The sequence below is a fragment of the Bombina bombina genome, chromosome 4 (assembly GCF_027579735.1).
Source record: "Bombina bombina isolate aBomBom1 chromosome 4, aBomBom1.pri, whole genome shotgun sequence".
Lineage (NCBI taxonomy): Eukaryota > Metazoa > Chordata > Amphibia > Anura > Bombinatoridae > Bombina > Bombina bombina.
This window is the reverse complement of record NC_069502.1, coordinates 1,073,640,213-1,073,664,567: the sequence shown is the minus strand read 5'-3', so window position 1 is coordinate 1,073,664,567 and position 24,355 is coordinate 1,073,640,213. Positions and strand designations below refer to the sequence as shown.

The 24,355-nt window shown below is 42.7% G+C and overlaps 1 protein-coding gene and 1 non-coding gene across 2 annotated transcripts in view; both read right to left on the bottom strand.

The window, feature by feature from the left end:
- The window catches only part of FBXO11 (F-box protein 11), a 379,957-nt gene that overhangs the window by 11,615 nt on the left and 343,987 nt on the right, over positions 1 to 24,355 (bottom strand). The gene's annotated exons all lie outside the window — the stretch shown is intronic.
- LOC128658518 (U2 spliceosomal RNA) lies at positions 13,043 to 13,232 on the bottom strand. The gene has a single exon (XR_008402206.1). It is a non-coding gene; the product is annotated as a U2 spliceosomal RNA (small nuclear RNA).

The following is a 24,355-nucleotide window of genomic DNA, read 5'->3' as shown; positions in this document are numbered from 1 at the left end:
CTTTGATGAAGGATTAGGACATAATGAAGGAAAAACAATCTCCTGATTGATGTTCTTATTAGATACTACCTTAGGAAGAAACCCAGGTTTGGTACGCAAAACTACCTTATCTGCATGGAAAATCAGATAAGGGGAATCACACTGTAAAGCAGATAACTCAGAAACTCTTCGAGCCGAGGAGATAGCTACTAGAAACAGAACTTTCCAAGATAAAAGTTTAATATCTATGGAATGCAGAGGTTCAAACGGAACCCCTTGAAGAACCTTAAGAACTAAATTTAAACTCCATGGCGGAGCAACAGGTTTAAACACAGGCTTAATTCTAACTAAAGCCTGACAAAACGCCTGAATGTCTGGAACCTCAACCAGATGCTTGTGCAAAAGAATAGACAGAGCAGAGATCTGTCCCTTTAAGGAACTAGCAGACAATCCTTTCTCCAATCCCTCCTGGAGAAAAGATAATATTCTAGGAATCCTGACTTCACTCCATGAGTAACCCTTGAATTCACACCAATGAAGATATTTACATCATATCTTATGATAGATTTTCCTGGTGACAGGCTTTCGAGCCTGAATTAAGATATCAATGACCGACTCGGAATCAAGCGTTCAATCTCTAAGCAGTCAGACGCAGAGAAATTAGATTTGGATGTTTGAAAGGACCTTGAAGTAGAAGGTCCTGTCTCAGCGGCAGAGTCCATGGTGGAAAGGATGACATGTCCACCAGATCTGCATCTCTCCTGCTTGATCTTGGCAATCAGACGAGGGAGCAGAGGAAACAGTGGAAACACATAAGCCAGGCTGAAGGACCAGAGCGCTGCTAGAGCATCTATCAGCGCTGCCTTGGGATCCCTGGACCTGGACCCGTAACAAGGAAGCTTGGCGTTCTGACGAGACGCCATGAGATCCAGTTCTGGTTTGCCCCATAGATGAATCAACTGGGCAAATACCTCCGAATGGAGTTCCCACTCCCCCGGATGAAAAGTCTGCCGACTTAAAAAATCTGCCTCCCAGTTCTCTACTCCTGAGATATGGATAGCTGAGAGATGGCAAGAGTGAACCTCTGCCCATAGAATTATCTTTGAAACCTCCAACATCGCCAGGGGGCTCTTTGTACCCCCCTGATGGTTGATATAGGCTACAGTCGTGATGTTGTCCGACTGAAATCTGATGAACCTGACCGCAGCTAGCTGAGGCCAAGCCTGAAGAGCATTGAATATCGCTCTTAGTTCCAGAATGTTTATCGGAAGGAGGGCTTCCTCCTGAGTCCACGAACCCTGAGCCTTCAGGGAGTTCCAGACTGCGCCCCAGCCCAGAAGGCTGGCATCTGTCGTCACTATAGTCCATTCTGGCCTGCGGAAGCTCATTCCCCTGGACAGATGGACCCGAGATAGCCACCAGAGAAGAGAATCTCTGGTCTCTTGATCCAGATTTAGCAGAGGGGAGAAATCTGTGTAATCCCCATTCCACTGATTGAGCATGCAAAGTTGCAGTGGTCTGAGATGTAGGCGGGCAAATGGAACTTTGTCCATTGCCGCTACCATTAAGCCGATTACTTCCATACACTGAGCCACTGACGGCTGAGAAGTGGAATAAAGAGCAAGGCAGGAAGTTAGAAGCTTTGACAACCTGACCTCTGTCAGAAAGATCTTCATTTCTACTCAATCTATCAGAGTTCCTAGGAAGGAAACTCTTGTGAGAGAAAATGCTTTTCTTCGTTCACCTTCCACCCGTGAGACCTCAGAAAGGCCAGAACAATGTCCGTATGGGACTTGGTGATTTGAAAAGTCGAAGCCTGTATTAGAAAGTCGTCTAGGTAAGGGGCCACCACTATGCCCCGTGGCCTTAGAGCCGCCAGTAGGGACCCTAGAACCTTTGTAAAGATTCTTGGTGCCGTGGATAACCTGAAGGGAAGAGCCACATACTGGTAATGCCTGTCTAGGAAGGCAAACCTGAGAAACCGTTGATGATCTCTGTGTATCGGAATGTGGAGATAAGCATCCTTTAAGTCCATGGTAGTCATATATTGACCCTCCTGGATCAAAGGTTGGATGGTTCGAATAGTCTCCATCTTGAAGGATGGGACCCTGAGAAATTTGTTTAGGATCTTGAGATCCAAGATTGGTCTGAAAGTTCCCTCTTTTTTGGGAACTATAAACAGATTTGAATAGAATCCTTGCCCCTGTTCCTCCCTTGGAACTGGGTGGATCACTCCCATGACCAGAAGGTCTTGAACATAACGTAAGAATGCCTCTCTCTTTATCTGGTTTGCAGATAATTTTGAGAGATGGAATCTCCCTTTTGGAGATGAGGCTTTGAAATCCAGAAGATATCCCTGGGAAACCATCTCCAGAGCCCAGGGATCCTGGACGTCTCTTGCCCAAGCCTGGGCGAAGAGAGAAAGTCTGCCCCCAACTAGATCCGGTCCCGGATCGGGGGCTACTCCTTCATGCTGTCTTAGAGGCAGCAGCAGGTTTTTTGGCCTGCTTTCCCTTGCTCCAAGCCTGGTTAGGTCTCCAGACTTGGACTGGGCAGAATTTCCGTCTTGTTTTGTAGTAGAGGAAGTTGAAGCTGCACCATTCTTGAAGTTCCGAAAGGAACGAAAATTAGTCTGTTTGGCCCTTTTTGCAGGAAAAAAACACCCTCAATAGTAGTCCTAGATGCCAGAGGACTCCTTTAGGGAAGCTGTATGTCTCAGTCTGAAGATTAACTGCGTGAAAATAGGCCCCTCCCACCATGTACTGAAAGTCAGGGGGCCTTTTTTAGGAGTGATTTAACAAGCCATGTGGAAAACTAGGCCCCAAAATAAAGATTTATCACCCTCAGAGAAAAAACGTTTTTACTCTAAAACATGCAAACGTTTTGATCCCAGTTGCTGTTAAATCACTGTACCAGGCTTACTTTAAATATACCAGGCACTGTCCGCATTTTCTAGACCTTATCTCTCTAGAAAAAAATATATTGAACATACCTCAAAGCAGGCAATCGGCAGACCGTCCCCCCAACTGAAGTTTTCTTTCCATACTCTTCAGTTATGTGTGAGAAAAGTAATGGACCTTAGTTACAAACCGCTAAGATCATCAAACCTCCAGGCAGAATTCTTCTTCCAATTTCTGCCTGAGAGTAAAAACAGCACAACGCCGGTACCGTTTAAAAATAAACTTTTGATTGAAGGTAAAAAAACTACACTAATTCACCACATCTCTCTTGATACTTCCTTTCTTATTGAAAACTGCAAGAGAATGACTGGGGGTAGCAGTTAGGGGAGGAGCTATATAGACAGCTCTGCTGTGGGTGTCCTCTTGCAGCTTCCTGTTGGGAAGGAGAATATCCCACAAGTAATGGATGAATCCGTGGACTGGATACACCTTTACAAGAGAAATTGATAATTGGAGTAAATTCTAAAAGTTCCTTAAAATTGTATGCTCTATCAGAATCATGAAAGAAAAAAAACAGAATTTATGTTTACCTGATAAATTTCTTTCTCCAACGGTGTGTCCGGTCCACGGCGTCATCCTTACTTGTGGGATATTCTCTTCCCCAACAGGAAATGGCAAAGAGCCCAGCAAAGCTGGTCACATGATCCCTCCTAGGCTCCGCCTACCCCAGTCATTCGACCGACGTTAAGGAGGAATATTAGCATAGGAGAAACCATATGGTACCGTGGTGACTGTAGTTAAAGAAAATAAATTATCAGACCTGATTAAAAAAACCAGGGCGGGCCGTGGACCGCACACACCGTTGGAGAAAGAAATTTATCAGGTAAACATAAATTCTGTTTTCTCCAACATAGGTGTGTCCGGTCCACGGCGTCATCCTTACTTGTAAGAACCAATACCAAAGCTTTAGGACACGGATGAAGGGAGGGAGCAAATCAGGTCACCTAAATGGAAGGCACCACGGCTTGCAAAACCTTTCTCCCAAAAATAGCCTCAGAAGAAGCAAAAGTATCAAACTTGTAAAATTTGGTAAAAGTGTGCAGTGAAGACCAAGTCGCTGCCCTACATATCTGATCAACAGAAGCCTCGTTCTTGAAGGCCCATGTGGAAGCCACAGCCCTAGTGGAATGAGCTGTGATTCTTTCGGGAGGCTGCCGTCCGGCAGTCTCGTAAGCCAATCTGATGATGCTTTTAATCCAAAAAGAGAGAGAGGTAGAAGTTGCTTTTTGACCTCTCCTTTTACCTGAATAAACAACAAACAAGGAAGATGTTTGTCTAAAATCCTTTGTAGCATCTAAATAGAATTTTAGAGCGCGAACAACATCCAAATTGTGCAACAAACGTTCCTTCTTTGAAACTGGTTTCGGACACAGAGAAGGCACGATAATCTCCTGGTTAATGTTTTTGTTAGAAACAACTTTCGGAAGAAAACCAGGTTTAGTACGTAAAACCACCTTATCTGCATGGAACACCAGATAAGGAGGGGAACACTGCAGAGCAGATAATTCTGAAACTCTTCTAGCAGAAGAAATTGCAACTAAAAACAAAACTTTCCAAGATAATAACTTAATATCAACGGAATGTAAGGGTTCAAACGGAACCCCCTGAAGAACTGAAAGAACTAAATTGAGACTCCAAGGAGGAGTCAAAGGTTTGTAAACAGGCTTAATTCTAACCAAAGCCTGAACAAAGGCTTGAACATCTGGCACAGCTGCCAGCTTTTTGTGAAGTAACACCGACAAGGCAGAAATCTGTCCCTTCAGGGAACTTGCCGATAATCCTTTTTCCAATCCTTCTTGAAGGAAGGATAGAATCCTAGGAATCTTAACCTTGTCCCAAGGGAATCCTTTAGATTCACACCAACAGATATATTTTTTCCAAATTTTGTGGTAAATCTTTCTAGTTACAGGCTTTCTGGCCTGAACAAGAGTATCGATAACAGAATCTGAGAAACCTCGCTTCGATAAAATCAAGCGTTCAATCTCCAGGCAGTCAGCTGGAGTGAAACCAGATTCGGATGTTCGAACGGACCCTGAACAAGAAGGTCTCGTCTCAAAGGTAGCTTCCAAGGTGGAGCCGATGACATATTCACCAGATCTGCATACCAAGTCCTGCGTGGCCACGCAGGAGCTATCAAGATCACCGACGCCCTCTCCTGATTGATCCTGGCTACCAGCCTGGGAATGAGAGGAAACGGCGGAAACACATAAGCTAGTTTGAAGGTCCAAGGTGCTACTAGTGCATCCACTAGAGCCGCCTTGGGATCCCTGGATCTGGACCCGTAACAGGGAACTTTGAAGTTCTGACGAGAGGCCATTAGATCCATGTCTGGAATGCCCCACAGCTGAGTGACTAGGGCAAAGATTTCCGGATGGAGTTCCCACTCCCCCGGATGCAATGTCTGACGACTCAGAAAGTCCGCTTCCCAATTTTCCACTCCCGGGATGTGGATAGCAGACAGGTGGCAGGAGTGAGACTCCGCCCATAGAATAATCTTGGTCACTTCCTCCATCGCTAGGGAACTCCTTGTTCCCCCCTGATGGTTGATGTACGCAACAGTCGTCATGTTGTCTGATTGAAACCGTATGAACTTGGTCCTCGCTAGCTGAGGCCAAGCCTTGAGAGCATTGAATATCGCTCTCAGTTCCAGAATATTTATCGGTAGAAGAGATTCTTCCCGAGACCAAAGACCCTGAGCTTTCAGGGATCCCCAGACCGCGCCCCAGCCCGTCAGACTGGCGTCGGTCGTGACAATGACCCACTCTGGTCTGCGGAATGTCATCCCTTGTGACAGGTTGTCCAGGGACAGCCACCAACGGAGTGAGTCTCTGGTCCTCTGATTTACTTGTATCTTTGGAGACAAGTCTGTATAGTCCCCATTCCACTGACTGAGCATGCACAGTTGTAATGGTCTTAGATGAATGCGCGCAAAAGGAACTATGTCCATTGCCGCTACCATCAACCCGATCACTTCCATGCACTGAGCTACGGAAGGAAGAGGAACGGAATGAAGTATCCGACAAGAGTCCAGAAGCTTTGTTATTCTGGCCTCTGTTAGAAAAATCCTCATTTCTGAGGAATCTATAATTGTTCCCAAGAAGGGAACCCTTGTTGACGGGGATAGAGAACTCTTTTCCACGTTCACTTTCCAGCCGTGAGATCTGAGAAAGGCCAGGACGATGTCCGTGTGAGCCTTTGCTCGAGGGAGGGACGACGCTTGAATCAGAATGTCGTCCAGGTAGGGTACTACTGCAATGCCCCTTGGTCTTAGCACCGCTAGAAGGGACCCTAGTACCTTTGTGAAAATCCTTGGAGCAGTGGCTAATCCGAAAGGAAGCGCCACGAACTGGTAATGTTTGTCCAGGAATGCAAACCTTAGGAACCGATGATGTTCCTTGTGGATAGGAATATGTAGATACGCATCCTTTAAATCCACCGTGGTCATGAATTGACCTTCCTGGATGGAAGGAAGGATAGTTCGAATGGTTTCAATCTTGAACGATGGGACTTTGAGAAATTTGTTTAAGATCTTGAGATCTAGGATTGGTCTGAACGTTCCCTCTTTTTTGGGAACTATGAACAGATTGGAGTAGAACCCCATCCCTTGTTCTCTTAATGGAACAGGATGAATCACTCCCATTTTTAACAGGTCTTCTACACAATGTAAGAACGCCTGTCTTTTTATGTGGTCTGAAGACAACTGAGACCTGTGGAACCTCCCCCTTGGGGGAAGTCCCTTGAATTCCAGAAGATAACCCTGGGAGACTATTTCTAGCGCCCAAGGATCCAGAACATCTCTTGCCCAAGCCTGAGCGAAGAGAGAGAGTCTGCCCCCCACCAGATCCGGTCCCGGATCGGGGGCCAATATTTCATGCTGTCTTGGTAGCAGTGGCAGGTTTCTTGGCCTGCTTTCCCTTGTTCCAGCCTTGCATTGGTCTCCAAGCTGGCTTGGCCTGAGAAGTATTACCCTCTTGCTTAGAGGACGTAGCACCTTGGGCTGGTCCGTTTTTACGAAAGGGACGAAAATTAGGTCTATCTTTTGCCTTGAAAGGCCGATCCTGAGGAAGGGCGTGGCCCTTACCCCCAGTGATATCAGAGATAATCTCTTTCAAGTCAGGACCAAACAGCGTTTTCCCCTTGAAAGGAATGTTTAGTAGCTTGTTCTTGGAAGACGCATCAGCCGACCAAGATTTCAACCAAAGCGCTCTGCGCGCCACAATAGCAAACCCAGAATTCTTAGCCGCTAACTTAGCCAATTGCAAAGAGGCGTCTAGAGTGAAAGAATTAGCCAATTTGAGAGCATTGATTCTGTCCATAATCTCCTCATAAGGAGGAGAGTCACTATCGAGCACCTTAATCAGTTCATCAAACCAGAAATATGCGGCTGTAGTGACAGGGACAATGCATGAAATGGGTTGTAGAAGGTAACCCTGCTGAACAAACATCTTTTTAAGCAAACCTTCTAATTTTTTATCCATAGGATCTTTGAAAGCACAACTATCCCCTATGGGAATAGTGGTGCGTTTGTTTAAAGTAGAAACCGCTCCCTCGACCTTGGGGACTGACTGCCAGAAGTCCTTTCTGGGGTCGACCATAGGAAACAATTTTTTAAATATGGGGGGAGGGACGAAAGGAATACCGGGCCTTTCCCATTCTTTATTAACAATGTCCGCCACCCGCTTGGGTATAGGAAAAGCTTCTGGGAGCCCCGGCACCTCTAGGAACTTGTCCATTTTACATAGTTTCTCTGGGATGACCAAATTTTCACAATCATCCAGAGTGGATAATACCTCCTTAAGCAAAATGCGGAGATGTTCCAATTTAAATTTAAATGTAATCACATCAGATTCAGCCTGCTGAGAAATGTTCCCTAAATCAGTAATTTCTCCCTCAGACAAAACCTCCCTGGCCCCCTCAGATTGGGTTAGGGGCCCTTCAGAGATATTAATATCAGCGTCGTCATGCTCTTCAGTAACTAAAACAGAGCATCCACGCTTACGCTGACAAGGGTTCATTTTGGCTAAAATGTTTTTGACAGAATTATCCATTACAGCCGTTAATTGTTGCATAGTAAGGAGTATTGGCGCGCTAGATGTACTAGGGGCCTCCTGAGTGGGCAAGACTCGTGTAGACGAAGGAGGGAATGATGCAGTACCATGCTTACTCCCCTCACTTGAGGAATCATCTTGGGCATCATTGTCATTATCACATAAATCACATGTATTTAAATGAATAGGAATTCTGGCTTCCCCACATTCAGAACACAGTCTATCTGGTAGTTCAGACATGTTAAACAGGCATAAACTTGATAAGAAAGTACAAAAAACGTTTTAAAATAAAACCGTTACTGTCACTTTAAATTTTAAACTGAACACACTTTATTACTGCAATTGCGAAAAAACATGAAGGAATTGTTCAAAATTCACCAAACTTTCACCACAGTGTCTTAAAGCCTTGAAAATATTGCACACCAATTTTGGAAGCTTTAACCCTTAAAATAACGGAACCGGAGCCGTTTTAAGCTTTAACCCCTTTACAGTCCCTGGTATCTGCTTTGCTGAGACCCAACCAAACCCAAAGGGGAATACGATACCAAATGACGCCTTCAGAAGTCTTTTATAAGTATCAGAGCTCCTCTCACATGCGACTGCATGCCATGCCTCTCAAAAACAAGTGCGCAACACCGGCGCGAAAATGAGACTCTGCCTATGCTTTGGGAAAGCCCCTAAAGAATAAGGTGTCTAAAACAGTGCCTGCCGATATTATTATATCAAAATACCCAGAATAAATGATTCCTCAAGGCTAAATAAGTGTTAAAATCAATCGATTTAGCCCAAAAAAAGTCTACAGTCTAAATAAGCCCTTGTGAAGCCCTTATTTACAATCGTAATAAACATGGCTTACCGGATCCCATAGGGAAAATGACAGCTTCCAGCATTACATCGTCTTGTTAGAATGTGTCATACCTCAAGCAGCAAAGGACTGCAAACTGTTCCCCCAACTGAAGTTAATTGCTCTCAACAGTCCTGTGTGGAACAGCCATGGATTTTAGTTACGGTTGCTAAAATCATTTTCCTCATACAAACAGAATTCTTCATCTCTTTTCTGTTTCTGAGTAAATAGTACGTACCAGCACTATTTGAAAATAACAAACTCTTGATTGAATAATGAAAAACTACAGTTAAACACTAAAAAACTCTAAGCCATCTCCGTGGAGATGTTGCCTGTACAACGGCAAAGAGAATGACTGGGGTAGGCGGAGCCTAGGAGGGATCATGTGACCAGCTTTGCTGGGCTCTTTGCCATTTCCTGTTGGGGAAGAGAATATCCCACAAGTAAGGATGACGCCGTGGACCGGACACACCTATGTTGGAGAAATTGGGTTTAGTATCCCTTTAAGTAATACTTATGTCTGACAAAAATAAATCTTGCAAAAAAGTCTCCACCACAGTAAAAGAAATGCAGTTTTTTGTGCTGACCTCTATTTAACTCTTTGAAGCTCACCATAAAAGCATACCTCCCTTTTTTGAGGGGGTTGGTGGATCCTTCCACCATTGCTTTTTTTTTTTTTTTTTTTTACAGAATTCAACTCACATGCGTTAGGACCCACCTTCAGTCTAGATTTTTAGATAGTCTGAGGACTGGTGCAGAATATGCCTGTATAGCTTCCAGCCATCTCACCATGCAGAAACTCATTACGGAAAATCCTAGTCACAGAACAAATGTTTTTAATGTCCTTCATACACTTGGTGCATCTTATTAGTTTCTGCAAATAAGTAATGCCATGTAAACTGTATACTTTTACTGTTTTATGCCACTTTGTCAGTAGTATTGAGATCGGGACACTTCTTTCCCTGAAAGAACTCTACTCCAGCAAGAGATCTTTTTAATTTGCTATGTTCCTAATTTCCATATAGCAGACAGCTCCTTTATGCGGTTTTTGCTGCTAGTACACTGCCACAAATGTTCCCATCTAAATGTCAACATCTTAAACACCTAAATGTATCCTTTATCGGACAAATTAAAAATAGCCATCACAACAGTAACATTCCTGAGCAAACACTAGAAAATGTTTGAGAAGCATACAGAGTTGAGGACTAGGATGATTTCTCAGTAGATCCTTGCTGAGAAAAAAGGCTTTCAGTTGAAGAAGAAACCGCTGCCAGGATAAGGAAAATGAATACATACATGTATTAGATGTCGTATAGTAAAGAAGATGCCTTAAAGGGGCACAAAATCCAAAATGTTTCTTTTATGAATCAGAGCAATTTTAAGAAACGTTCTAATTTACTCCCATTACATTTTTCTTTGTTCTCTTGCTATCTTTATTTGAAAAAGCAGTAATATAAAGCTTAGGAGCCGGGCCATTTTTGGTTCATCACCTGAATAGTGCTTGCTTATTGGTGACATTTGGTCACCAATCAGCAAGCGCTACCCAGGTGCTGAAACAAAAATGGGCCGGCTCCTAAGCTTACAATCCTGCTTTTTTGAAATAAAGATAGCAAGAGAACGAAGAAAAATAGGAGTAAATGAGAAAGTTGCTTAAAATTGCATGCTCTATCTGAATCATAAAAAAATAAATAAATTGGGGTTTGTGTCCCTTTTACATTTCAGAACTAAAGGACCTGATTATCTAAATCTCTCCACCAGTGTGAGGTCCCTCAACGAATTTTATAAAGGCAAATGTTAGCTTGGCAGCTTATCTAGTAATGCATGGTTTTGGATGTGAAGGAGACACCTACATGACAATATAAAAAAAACACACTAAGATTGTGCAATTTCTCTTTTGAGCATCTGGCCCCAAGTGTGAAACACTCAGATGAACTCTTGCAAAAAGACAATCATTTTTCCAATGTATAAAATGTACACACAAAAAAAGTTGAGGGAAGAAAGAAAACGCATCAAACAAGGCAATAAAATAAAATTGCATTTGGGTGTACTAACAAATTGATCTTTCTCCCAATGGGGGTTGCCGTGTTCAGAGAAGAATTGTTTGGTATTGCGGCACTGTACTGATCTTGAAGGAACCATCTAAACCAAAATTGTTATTGTTTAAAAAACATAGATATTACCCATTCCCCAGTTTTGCGTAACCAAAACTGTTATTTTAATACACTTTTTACCTCTGTGATTACCATGTATCCAAGCCTCTTTTTAGCCAATCAGTGCCCTCTTATAAGTAACTCCACGGGCATGAGCACAATGTTATCTATATGAATCACATGAACTAATGACCTCTAGTTGTGAAAAACTCAAATGCACTGAGCTAAGAGGCAGCCTTCAAGGGCTTAGAAATTAGCATATGAGCCTACCTTGGTTTAGCTTTTAACTAAGAATACCAAGAAAACAAAGCAAATTTGATAAGTGAATTGGAAAGTTGTTTAAAAACAAAATTTATGCTTATCTGATAAATTATTTTCTTTCCTGGCATACAGAGTCCACAAATCCATTCTAATTACTAGTGGGAATCCAACTCCTGGCCACCAAGAGGAGGCAAAGAACACCCCAGCAAAGCTATAAGTATCCCTTCCACTTTCCATAATCCCCAGTCATTAAGCCGAGGTAATACGGAAAGAGGAGAGGAACACCCAGGAATATGAGGTGCCTGAATGTAAGAAAATAATAAGGCGTCTTGAATTTAGACAAGGGCGGGTCGTGGACTCTCCATGCCAGGAAAGAAAAGAATCAGGTAAGCATAATTTAGTTTTCTTTCCAATGGCATGGAGAGTCTACAAATGCATTCTGATTACTAGTGGGAACCAATACCCAAAGCTAGAGGGCATAGAATGAAAAGGGAGGGAGAAACAAGACAGGAGGACCTAAACTGAGGGCACGACCGCTTGAATAATTTTCTCCCAAAAGAATCCTCAGATGAGGCCAAAAAAATCAAATTATAAAATTTTCGAAACGATATGCACATAGGACCAAGGGGTCTTATAGATTTGTTTCATGGAAACTTTGTTCCCAAAAGTCCAGAAGAAAAAGCACAAGTAGAGGAGCCGTCAACCTCTCAGGAGGCTGCTGTCCAACTTCCTCATAGGCCAAACGACGATACTCCTCGACCAAAAAGAAAGAATAGTTGAAGTGGCCATTTGACCCTTGCACCTACCTGAGCAACCAAGGAAGAAGATGGTTTAAATTCCTGGTAACCTGGAGATAGAACTCAAGTGCACTAACCACATCCAGGTTGTGAAACAAACATTCCTTTAGGGCAAAAGGAAGGAAATACAATCAGATAGGTGTTCCAGACCCTATGATACATCCAGCGAGTCACTGACTAAGGAGACTAGAATAGAGAGACAATGAACTGTCTAAAAAGTTAAAACCCCTTTTAGACAGGACTAAGCGTTCACTCTCAGAGAATCTAGATTAGAAAGAGAAAACGACCCTAAAACAGAAGGTCCTTCCTCAACGGCAACCTCCCCAGAAGGGAGGCCGACATCTGCACCATATCTACAAACCAAGACCTGCAAGGCCAAGCTGGAGCAATTAGGATGACAAAAGCCCGCACAAGAGTGAAGCTGGCTATGACCCTGGGAAGAAGCCAAAAATGGTAATTGTGGGACTCTGCCCACTGAAGGATGTGTGAAACCTACTTCATAGCTAGGGAACATCTGGTTCCACCCTGATTGAAAAAAAAGTCAGATGTTAAGTTTCCAAATCTGATAAATCAGGCAGAACGCAGATAAGGCCACCTACCAGAGCGTAGATTGCTCTCAATTCCAGAAAAAATATATAGGGAGGACAGACTCCTACGGTAACTAGGGTCCCAGAGCTCTTAAGAAACCCCAAACTACTCTCCAGCCTGAGACGCTGGCATCCATCGTCACACTCTCCTAAAATGGACTCAAAAAACACGTCTAATCCAGATCATCCTGTCAGTCACCAAGAGAGAGATTCTCTTGTGTGGTTGTCTAGGACCATCCGCTGAGATAGGTTTGAACAAACCTAGTTGGAGAAGTGTCAGATGGGAGCGAGCAACAGGAATAATGTCCATGGAGTCCACCATGTCAATTACTTCCATGCACAATGCTACAGATTGGCGTGCAGAGGACTGAAAGGAAAGACAGAAAATAAGACTGTCTCAATTCTGTTAGGAAAATCCTCATGGAAACCAATCTTATGATTGTCGGCAAAAAAAAAAAACTCTTTGGAATGGACAGCGCAAGCTCTTCTTCCATCTCTCTGTTCCAAAAATCTGTTTAATATATGGTCCCCAGATAGGGGACGTATCGGATAATAAACTAAGCACAGATACTACACCTGATCTTAGCCAAAAGGCCGAGAATATGAGGAACCAGGAAACTCGTCCAGTCGTATCTTTCCGTGATAATGAAGGGACAACAGAGTCAGAGCAAAATCTTGCCAAAGAAAGATGGGTCCTGAGCCAAGATATCGACTGGGAGCAAGGCCACAGCAATTCCATGAGATCTGGCTATAGCTAAAAGAATCCCCAGCCCCTTTGGAAAGATCCTGGGAGCTGTAGTCAGGCCAAAAGTAAGGCCTACAAATTGAAAGACTGTCTAGAAAGATAAACTGCAGAAATAGAAAATGTTCCTTGTGCAATGAGGTTTACAATGCCTTTCCTATACCTTAACCAGATTATAGGAAATTCCCCTCTAAGCAAAAGCAATACAGTATACACAGCTTTTAAAGGGACATAAAACAAGTTGGTATAGAGACAAAATAATATAATATGTACTTTAATTACTTCACCTGCAAATTTATACTGCAGTGCCTCACCATTAACTCTTTTTAGTTTCTGAATTGTAAAGCTCTAACTCTTCCCCACCCCACACACAATTCCTTTTATGGCTGTATCTATGTTTATTGTTCTTTTGGTAAAATGCACAAATGAATAGGGATTATCTGTAGAAGCATGCCTAGAAGCTGTGAACTCAGTTGAAATACAATGCCGGTGTCTAAACACTGATAAGAGAGGTGGAGTTAGCTGCTCCAGCCAGTTTAGCTATGTAATTCATTTTGCTTATTTTTAAGGGGGACTAGAAGATAATATAGTGGGTGTATATTATATATGTTTGTAATAAAACACTTTATGGATGTATATTATATATGTTTGTAATAATGATGTAAACCATTGAGGCATTTATTATTAAGTTTCTGAATATGTACTCAACATAATATTTTGCTTTCTCTTTCTGTGAATACAACCTTAATAATAATTAAAAAAAAAAAATATAATAAAAAAATGTATCTCAAGCCCTATTTAGTTTATTGGAACTGTGCCACGTTAGACCTTTTATACAAAGGTGTATTACGGGTTGGAGCTTGAGTCTTGCGGCGGTGGGGTTAATGTTCCCGCCACAGGTCCGTTTTGGCACAAATCCGACTCTGTTGCTGGAGTGCACTATTTGTCTGAGTGCTGGTTGTTTTTTCCACCTGTATGTGTATCTTAGCAATATAAGCTATTTTATGTGTTATCTTTTTTTCTTGTGTCAGATCAGTACAGTAGTTTGCTCTGTTTAGCAGGGATTCCTGGTCATTTACTCCCATCTAGTAGCGAGAAAGAAAAAACGGGGAGTCATGACCAGACCGAAAGGAAGGACTTTATCAGAAGCACATGCCAGATGAGGAGACATGAGCTTACCTGGGTTCCAATTCTTAGAAACCCACAAACTCTGTAGCAGGAGCAGTTTCCTCAAAGGTAACGGAAACCGATCTACAGCCTACGGCAGCCTCCACACAGCTTATGTAGTCGGAGGTGCCGCATCTAAGGGAAAAAAATTAAATTCTTATAGATACATGCGCACTTTATGCAGCGTACGCACTCTATGCAGCGTGTGTAAATCCTCCTCTCATCTTAAGTAGTTGAAGGTGCTGCCGCTCTAAAGGGGTATGTGGCGTCAAACTTAGTTTCAGACCAACACCAAAGCCCTTGAAACCATCGTCCTCCCCTCTCATAAGGGGAATAAGGCAATTGTAGCTAAGATCAGGGAGTTTAAAGGGACATGCCACCCACATTTTTTCTTTTATGATTTAGAAAGAGAATGCAATTTTAAACATCTTTCTAATTTACTTATGTTATCTAATTGGTTTTATTCTCTTGATATTCTTTGATGAAAAGCATATCTAGATATGCTCACTAGCTGCTGATTGGTTGCTGCACATAGAAGCATTGTGTGATTGGCTCACTATGTGCATTACTTTTTCTTCAACGAAGGATATTTAAAAAATGAAGCAAAACAAATAATGGAAGTAAATTGTAATGTTGTTTAAATTTCTATTCTCTATCTGAATCATGAAAGAAAGATTTTGGGTTTAGTGGCCCTTTAACCCTTTACGCTACAGTGCACTCCCGGGATATTCAGAACCCCTAGGTGTGAGCTTTATCTAGAGTAATTAGGACAGTGGGCTAAGTTAAGTGGCAGTTAGCAGTGAATACGGCCGTGTATCCGCTAATGTGCATGAAAAAAGGGTTATCACAACTAAAAAACCTTCTCTGGATCAATAAAGGTAAAACCTCTACCAGTAACCGGTGCCTCAGAGCTTTAACAGTAAAGGAAAAAGCAATTAACCCCAAAGTAGTTCAAAGTTTCCCAAATATAATAAAAGATGCCCCAGATACCTTCCGCTGAGAGAAAAGGACGTGCTCTAAGGCGAGCAGGAGCCTTAAACCCCTAACTGCTCATGGGCCATAAAAATATCCTGATCCCCGGATATTACTTGTATTCTCAGACCCCCTAAGAGGGAACTTAGCCGCCATTAGGACACCCCCAAACTCTGCTTCTGCTGCCCAAAAAAATATCCCCAATATGAAGAGAGATATATATCTATATCTCTGCATATCTCTCTCTATCTAATAGAGATAGATATATACCCCGCTAGATTCCACTGTTAAAATTAAATGAGGAATTTTAACCCCTAGAGTGCTGAGCCTTCTCACCTAGAAGGGAAAAGCACTTACCTGTGGTGTTCAGCTACCAGGCAAGTACAGCATCTCAGGTATGACAGACTCAGACGACCTCTGACAGGGACCTGAAGAGAAAGAAAAGCAGAGTAACCAACCCTGGTTTTCTATATAGGGGTTAGCATAAATTATTTTCTGTTGATACACAGAGGTTTGTGTCAACTACTAGGGGGCGCTCAAAAGATGAACCAGAAATGACTATAATCCAGCTGTTATTAAAACTAGGAAGACCAAAACAATTTCCAAGCACAAGATACTAACCTATTGCTAAACATCTAGATACCAATATATCACACTATATATAAATACAGGTGGCCCTCGGTTTACGACTGTTCAGTTTGCGCCGTTTCAGAATAACGCCCTTTTTTTGCTGTTGAAAAGCATTGACTGCTATTGAAAGCATTAGCACATGCATACATTAAAATAGCCAGTAGGTGGAGCTGTCCGCTTGTGTTGCAGCAAACACATGCAAAGAAAAGCAAGCCAGACATGATCAATGGATCGGCTTTCAAAGGAACAAGATCTAGCAGCCACTTCCCTTAGCTGCAGACTCAATGCAGAGAACTGTTTGCAGAAAAAGGCAAGTAAACGTTTTTGTTCATTAAACTTAGTTTGATGATGATACAGTCTGTTGTGTGATTAAACAAAGGCAGGCTGAAATTAACATAACCAGACTTGAGCAATGGAGCCGTTTTTAAAGGAACAAGATCTAGCAGCCACTTCCCTTAGCTGCAGAAAAATGCAAGTAAAAAAACGTTTTTCTTCATTAAACTTAGTTTGATGATGATACAGTCTGTTGTGTGATTATTTTGTTTTTGTTCATTAAACTTAGATTGATGATGATACAGTCTGTGTTAGTTTTATTAGGTGCGGTTTAGCAAATGTTTTGTTTATTAAACTTAGTTTGATGATGATACAATCTATTTTATTAGGTTAATAATGCTGTTTCGCATTTAAAGTCTTCATTTCAAAGCTTTAAAAATGATGTATTAGGTGTTACTTATGTCAATTTTGAGAGGGACCTGGAACCTAACTCCCTCACTTCCCATTGACTTACATTATAAACTGAGTTTCAATTTACAACGGTTTCGATTTACAACCATTCCTTCTGGAACCTAACCCCGGCGTAAACTGAGGGCTACATAATATATATATATATATATATATATATATATATATATATATATATATATATATCTCTACAAATAGTACAAATGATACAGATAAGAGGTTAGTGAATACTAAAGTATATCTTAGCTGTCAGAATTATAGTCCTTCAGTATAAATTGTTGGAGGAAAAGCAAAGACTAACCTGCCAACCACCAACAGCTAATAGCCACCATAACTCTTACTAAAGAGGATTACATGGACACATCATAGCCCCAATCCTTGCTTGTAGGGAAACTACCCATTAAAGGGATTAATTTTCTTCAGACACCTCCATGATGTACAAAGGCAAAGAATGACTGGGAGTTTATGGGAAGTGGGAGGGATCTTAAAGCTGTGCTGGGGTGTTCTTTGTCTCCTCCTGGTGGCCAGGAGTTGAATTCCCACTAGTAATAAGTATGAGTTTGTGGACTCTCCATGCCATTGGAAAGAAATCAGCCGGCTGGTGTGCCCATTAAACAGATCCTGGGGAGAACACTAAAGGAATTTATTAAGAGGCGAATGGTAGGTGAATTTAAACATTTAGATTTCTACCATTAGCTGTGCATTATGAAGGGTCAAACCCAGTGAGTATGTCCTGCAAGAAAAGCTAAGAGATAGCCCGGCATATTGCATAGTTAATGCTGAGTACAATTCACCTAAAATAGGAGAAATGCAGGTGAATTGTATGCAGCATTAACTATGCATTGTGCAGGGCTAACGCAGCTCTTCTTGCTGAAGATTCTCACTGGGTTTGGTCATTGATAAAACGTTAAAAAAATTTATGCTTACCAGATAAATTCCTTTCCTTCCTGGCAGGGAGAATTCACAACTTAATTCCTTAAGGTTGGGAAATATAACATCTGGCCACCAGGAGGAGGCAAAGACACACCAGCCAAGGGCTTAAATATCCCTCAGTCATTCTGCCGAGGTAGCAAGGAAAAGTTGGAGAAACATCAAGGTATAAAAGTTGCCAGAATATAAAAAGGGAGCCGCCCATCAAAAACAAATTATGGGTGGGGTCGTGGACTCTCCCTGCCAGGAAGGAAAGGAATTTATCTGGTAAGCATAAAAGGAAATTTATGCTTACCTGATACATTTATTTTCTTTTTTATCCTTACTTGTGGGATATTCTCCTCCTGGTCAGCAGGAGGCGGCAAAGAGCACCACAGCAGAGCTGTATAAATAGCTCCTCCCTTCCCTCCCAACCCAGTCATTCGACCGAAGTTAGGAAGAGAAAGGAAAAGCCAAAGTGCAGAGGTGTCTGAAGTTTAACAAAAAATAACCTGTCTCATTAGAACAGGGCGGGCCGTGGACTCATCGTATCGAAAAAGAAATAAATTTATCAGGTAAGCATAAATTTCCTTTTCTTTGTCAAGATACTATGAGTCCACGGATTTCATCCTTACTTGTGGGATACAATACCAAAGCTATAGTACGCGGATGAAACGGGAGGGACAAGACAGGGAACCTAAACGGAAGGCACCACTGCTTGAAGAACCTTTCTCCCAAAAACAGCCTCAGCCGAGACAAAAGAATCAAATTTGAAAAAGTGTGAGAAGAAAACCAAGTTGCAGCCTTGCAAATCTGTGCAACAGAAGCATCATTTTTGAATGCCCATGAGGAAGCAACAGTCCTAGTGGAATGAGCCGTAATTCCTTCAGAAGACTGCTGTCCAGCAGTCCCATATGCAAACCGGATTATACTCTTCAGCCAAAAAGAAAAAGGAGGTAGCCGTAGCTTTCTGACCCCTACATTTCCCTGAAAAAATGATAAACAAAGAAGATGATTGACAAAAAAATCCTTAGTCGCTTGTAATTAGACTTTAAAGCACAGACTACGTCTAAATTGAGTAGCAGGCATTCCTTCTGAGAAGGAATAAGACACAAAGAAAGAACAACAATCTCCTGATTAATGTTCTTGTCTGAAACAACTTTAGGAAGAAAACCAGTTTAGAACGTAAAACCACCTTATCCGATGAAAAATAAGGCATGGAGAATTATATTGTAATGCTGAAGAAATAGCAACAAGAAACAAAACTTTCCAAGATAATAACTGAAAATCTATGGAATGCATAGGTTCAGAACCCCTTGAAGAACTATAAAAACGAAACTCAAACTCCAAGGACACAGGCTTGATTAAAGTCAAAGCCTGACAAAAAGATTGAACATCTGGTACATCTGACAGACACTTGTGCAACAAAAAGATAAGGCAGAAATCTGCCCCTTTAGGGAACTCACTGAGAAACCCCTCTCCAATCCTACTTGGAGAAAAGACAAAATCCTGGGAATCCTAACTCCACTCCATGAGTATCCTATGGATTCGCACCAATAAAGACATAATCGCCATAACTTATGGCAAATCTTTCTAGTTACAGGCTTACGTGCCTGAATTAAGGTATCTATGACCAGATCAGAGAACCCCCGCCTGGAAAAGATTAAGCGTTCAATCCCCAAGCAGTCAGTTGCAGAGAAACCAACTTCGGGAGAAGGAAGGGTCTCTGAATAAAAAGGTCCGTCCTCAATAGAAGCATCCAAGGTGGCAGGGATGACATGTCCACCTGATCGCATACCAAATCCTGTGAGGCCACGCAGGAACGATGAGGACCACTGATGCCCTTTCCCATTTGAGCAAATACCCGAGGAAAAAAGCACAAACGGGGAAAATATATATATTAGACTGAAGGACCAAGGAACTGCCAAAGTATCTATCAGCTCAGACTGGGCCCCAGGACCTGGACCCGTATCCCAGAAACCTGGCATTCTAACAAGAAGCCATGAGATCCAACTCCAGCCGACCCCATTTGAAATTCAGGTTGGAGAAAACTCCCAGATGGAGTTCTCCCCTCTCCTCTCAGAAGAAAATTTGTCTAAACATAAAATTCCTTTCCCAAGTGTCCACCCCTAGGATATAGACCACTGACAAATTTTCCGTCTGAAAAAAGGATGAAACTGGACCGAAGCCAATTTAGGACAGACCAGAAGAGCCTTGAGCTCGCTCTCAGTTCCAGGAAGTCCATAAAAAGAACAGACTCCATCCAAGTCCACACACTGCTAAATCATGTTCCATGGATAGGTGATCCCGAGACTAATTGAGGAGACAAAGCCGCATAATCTCTGTTCCATTGCCTGAATATGCTTAACTGCATAGGCCTGAAGTGGAACTAACAAATGAAATTGTAAGGGTCACAAGACACTGCTCAGTTAATCAACCTTGGAAGGATGAAAGATAGAGTAGACCCCACCAGAGATTGAACCTACAACCCCTGGGTTGTTACAGAGTTCATTCACAGTGCCTTAGCATGCCAAGCTATCTGTCCGGCTATTGTCCATTGCCGTCACCATCAGTCCGATCACTCCGAGAAGTGGACTGAAGGACTAGGCCAGAAAATGAAAGAACTTAATTTCTAGACCTCAGTCAGAAAATACTTCCTTGATATGGAAATAGTCATGAATCCCAAGAAAATTACCTATGTGCTTGGGACTAAGGAACACCTTTCCAAAGACACCTTCCCCCCGTGAGATCATGGGAAGAATAACACCATATCCGTGTAAATCTTGCTCACTGCAAGGATGATGCTGGGACTAGGATATCAGGATCCAGAGACTAATTGCAGATAGGGAGCCATTGCAATGTCCCAAAACTGAATCACCGCCAATAGCGATCCCAGAGTCTTTGTAAGAACTCTAAACTATGGCAGACCGAAAGGACCACAAACAGAAAGTGTTTGTCCAGTAAAGGCAAACCCTAAAACGGCACATGAAGGCACTTGTTCTTGAATCCAAAGTTGTCATAAATTGACCCCCTAGGATTAAGGAAGGAATGGAATTAATAGCTTCCATCCTGAAGGATAGTACCCTTCTTAAAAAAATGGTCTGAAGATTCCCATTGTATGAGAACGCCAACCCGATCGGTAACCCCAGATCCTGTACCAGTATTAGAACTGGAACCATCACTCACAGGTCTGAGAGGCCTCCTACGCAGTGTAAGGACGTTTCTCCTTTTGTCTGATCTTCAGACAAGTTTGAAAGCATAAACTGCCTCAGAGGAAAACATTTGAGCTTGAAACCAAACTTGAGAGAAAAATGGAGAGAGTCAGCCCCCTACGAGATCCAATTCCGGACTGGGACATGTTCTCCATGCTGTCCTTGATTCAACAGCAGGCTGTGTTTTTTTTGTACTTTGTAATTTTTGGCAGGCCAGGTCCCAACTAAGTTTGCTCCTGGCAAGGAACCACCAAAATCTTAGGATTATAACCTATATCTGTAAAACAAAGCTCTAACCATAAGGTCCCAAGAGTCGAAACAAAGCCACTATGCTCCCAGTTAAATAATTGGAAGGGAGAGAATAAAATAAAGGAATTTGCCATATGAAAAACCTTCATCCAGTCCTGGATTTTGTCCAGGGAAGCTACGAAAAAACAGAATTTATGCTTACCTGATAAATTACTTTCTCCAACGGTGTGTCCGGTCCACGGCGTCATCCTTACTTGTGGGAATATCTCTTCCCCAACAGGAAATGGCAAAGAGTCCCAGCAAAGCTGGCCATATAGTCCCTCCTAGGCTCCGCCCACCCCAGTCATTCGACCGACGGACAGGAGGAAAAATATAGGAGAAACCATATGGTACCGTGGTGACTGTAGTTAGAGAAAATTATTCATCAGACCTGATTAAAAAACCAGGGCGGGCCGTGGACTGGACACACCGTTGGAAAAAGTAATTTATCAGGTAAGCATAAATTCTGTTTTCTCCAACATTGGTGTGTCCGGTCCACGGCGTCATCCTTACTTGTGGGAACCAATACCAAAGCTTTAGGACACGGATGAAGGGAGGGAGCAAATCAGGTTACCTAAACGGAAGGCACCACGGCTTGCAAAACCTTTCTCCCAAAAATAGCCTCCGAAGAAGCAAAAGTATCAAATTTGTAAAATTTGGCAAAAGTGTGCAGTGAAGACCAAGTCGCTGCCTTACATATCTGGTCAACAGAAGCCTCGTTCTTGAAGGCCCATGTGGAAGCCACAGCCCTAGTGGAGTGAGCTGTAATTTTTTAGGAGACTGCCGTCCGGCAGTCTCATAAGCCAATCGGATGATGCTTTTAAGCCAAAAGGAAAGAGAGGTAGAAGTCTCTTTTTGACCTCTCCTTTTACCAGAATAGACAACAAACAAAGAAGATGTTTGTCTGAAATCTTTTGTAGCCTCTAAATAGAATTTTAGAGCACGGACTACGTCCAAATTGTGTAACATACGTTCCTTCTTTGAAACTGGATTCGGACATAAAGAAGGTACAACTATCTCCTGGTTAATATTCTTGTTAGAAACAACCTTTGGAAGAAAACCAGGCTTAGTACGCAAAACCACCTTATCTGCATGGAACACCAGATAGGGCGGAGAACACTGCAGAGCAGATAACTCTGAAACTCTTCTAGCAGAAGAAATAGCAACCAAAAACAAAACTTTCCAAGATAGTAACTTAATATCTATGGAATGTAAAGGTTCAAACGGAACCCCTTGAAGAACTGAAAGAACTAGATTTAGACTCGAGGAAGGAGTCAAAGGTCTGTAAACAGGCTTGATCCTAACCAGAGCCTGAACAAATGCTTGAACATCTGGCACAGCTGCCAGTCTTTTGTGTAGTAAGACAGATAAAGCAGAGATCTGTCCCTTTAGAGAACTTGCAGATAATCCTTTCTCCAAACCTTCTTGTAGAAAGGAGAGAATCTTAGGAATTTTTATCTTATTCCATGGGAATCCTTTGGATTCACACCAACAGATATATCTTTTCCATATTTTATGGTAAATCTTTCTAGTTACCGGTTTTCTGGCCTGAACCAGAGTATCTATCACAGAATCTGAAAACCCACGCTTTGATAGAATCAAGCGTTCAATCTCCAAGCCGTCAGCTGGAGGGAGACCAGATTTGGATGTTCGAATGGACCCTGAACAAGAAGGTCCTTCTCAAAGGTAGCTTCCATGGTGGAACCGATGACATATTCACCAGTTCTGCATACTAAGTCCTGCGTGGCCACGCAGGAGCTATCAAGATCACCGAGGCCCTCTCCTGTTTGATCCTGGCTACCAGCCTGGGAATGAGAGGAAACGGTGGAAATACATAAGCTAGGTTGAAGGTCCAAGGTGCTACTAGTGCATCTACTAGAGTCGCCTTGGGATCCCTGGATCTGGACACGTAGCAAGGAATCTTGAAGTTCTGACGAGACGCCATCAGATCCATGTCTGGAATGCCCCATAATTGAGTTAGTTGGGCAAAGATCTCCGGGTGGAGTTCCCACTCCCCCGGATGGAATGTCTGACGACTCAGATAATCCGCTTCCCAGTTTTCCACACCTGGGATGTAGATCTCAGATAGGTGGCAGGAGTGATCCTCCGCCCATTGAATTATTTTGGTCACTTCTTTCATCGCCAGGGAACTCCTTGTTCCCCCCTGATGATTGATATACGCAACGGTCGTCATGTTGTCTGATTGGAATCTTATTAATCTGGCCTTTGCTAGCTGAGGCCAAGCCCTGAGAGCATTGAAGATCGCTCTTAGTTCCAGAATGTTTATCGGGAGAAGAGACTCTTCCCGAGACCATAGTCCCTGAGCTTTCAGGGATTCCCAGACCGCGCCCCAGCCCACTAGACTGGCGTCGGTCGTGACAATGACCCACTCTGGTCTGCGGAAGCTCATTCCCTGGGATAGATGGTCCAGGGTCAGCCACCAACGGAGTGAATCTCTGGTCTTCTGATCTACTTGAATCATTGGAGACAAGTCTGTATAGTCCCCATTCCACTGTTTGAGCATGCACAGTTGTAATGGTCTTAGATGAATTTGTGCAAAAGGAACTATGTCCATTGCTGCAACCATCAACCCTACTACTTCCATGCACTGCGCTATGGAAGGACGTGGAACAGAATGAAGAACTTGACAAGTGCTTAGAAGTTATGACTTTCTGACCTCTATCAGAAAAATCCTCATTTCTAAGGAATCTATTATTGTTCCCAAGAAGGGAACTCTTGTTGACGGAGACAGAGAACTTTTTTCTATGTTCACCTTCCATCCGTGTGATCTGAGAAAGGCCAGAACGATGTCTGTATGAGCCTTTGCTGTTGACAGGGACGACGCTTGTATTAGAATGTCGTCCAAGTATGGTACTACTGCAATGCCCCTCGGTCTTAGAACCGCTAGAAGGGACCCTAGTACCTTTGTGAAAATCCTTGGAGCAGTGGCTAACCCGAATGGGAGGGCCACAAACTGGTAATGTTTGTCCAGAAAGGCGAACCTTAGGAACTGATGGATGTTCTTTGTGGATAGGAATATGTAGGTACGCATCCTTTAGATCCACGGT